This window comes from Octopus bimaculoides, chromosome 11 (assembly GCF_001194135.2).
Source record: "Octopus bimaculoides isolate UCB-OBI-ISO-001 chromosome 11, ASM119413v2, whole genome shotgun sequence".
NCBI classification, from domain to species: domain Eukaryota; kingdom Metazoa; phylum Mollusca; class Cephalopoda; order Octopoda; family Octopodidae; genus Octopus; species Octopus bimaculoides.
Genome location: NC_068991.1, coordinates 17,998,750 through 17,999,625, shown reverse-complemented (window position 1 = coordinate 17,999,625; position 876 = coordinate 17,998,750).

Sequence of the window (876 nt, the reverse complement as noted above, 5' to 3'; positions counted from 1 at the left end):
TATATATATATATATATATATATATATATATATATATGCATATATATACACTGATAAATAGATATAGACACATATATAGCAGTGCTTTAGGTCAGAATATTTACAGATTAAAACTAAATATTATCAATGTTGTTGACCATGTACATTTATTATCACATATAAGCCTTAATATGTTCTATTTAAGGTTAATATCAAGATCAATGTTTTTCTTAAAAAAAAATATAAAGTACATAATAATTATCGTCTGATTTTTAGTGAAAGAAAACTGTGTACAGCAGTTCCCATGTAAGGTGGAAAGGTTCTGGCATACATGGTTTTACTTTTATGACTGGTTAAGAATGGAGACTTATGTCATTTACTCTCTGCCAATTCAGGTGTACCTCCTGAGGTAACACACACACACACACACAATGTACATAAGTTGATTTATGTCAGATGAATGAGAGAGGAGTGATCAATACAAGTTGAAGAGGATGTGTGTGTGTGTGTGGGTGTTATTGAAACTGAAATTTTATCTCATGACTCAAGTTTGAAGTCACTGCAACTTTCAGGCAGAAATAGAAACTTGGTATTGATGGTGAATTTATATCCATTGCGCTGTATGCGTGTGGTTTAGTGCATGTTTTTTCACTACTTTGTGCTTCAGATTTATTGACTGGGTACTGTTTAGTTGGCTTCATTGTTTAGGTTATTTTCATGTGAGGTATTGTATTTGTATTTCTTATAATTATCGGTGGGAGTATTGTCTAGTGCTTGTGTTCATTTGCTTTTCGTGTTGACTGAATGCATGTGTGTGTGTGTGTGTGTATATATATATGCTAATGTTGAACAATGAAAATGAGTGCCCAACACTGCATTGGTGGATAAATATTGTTT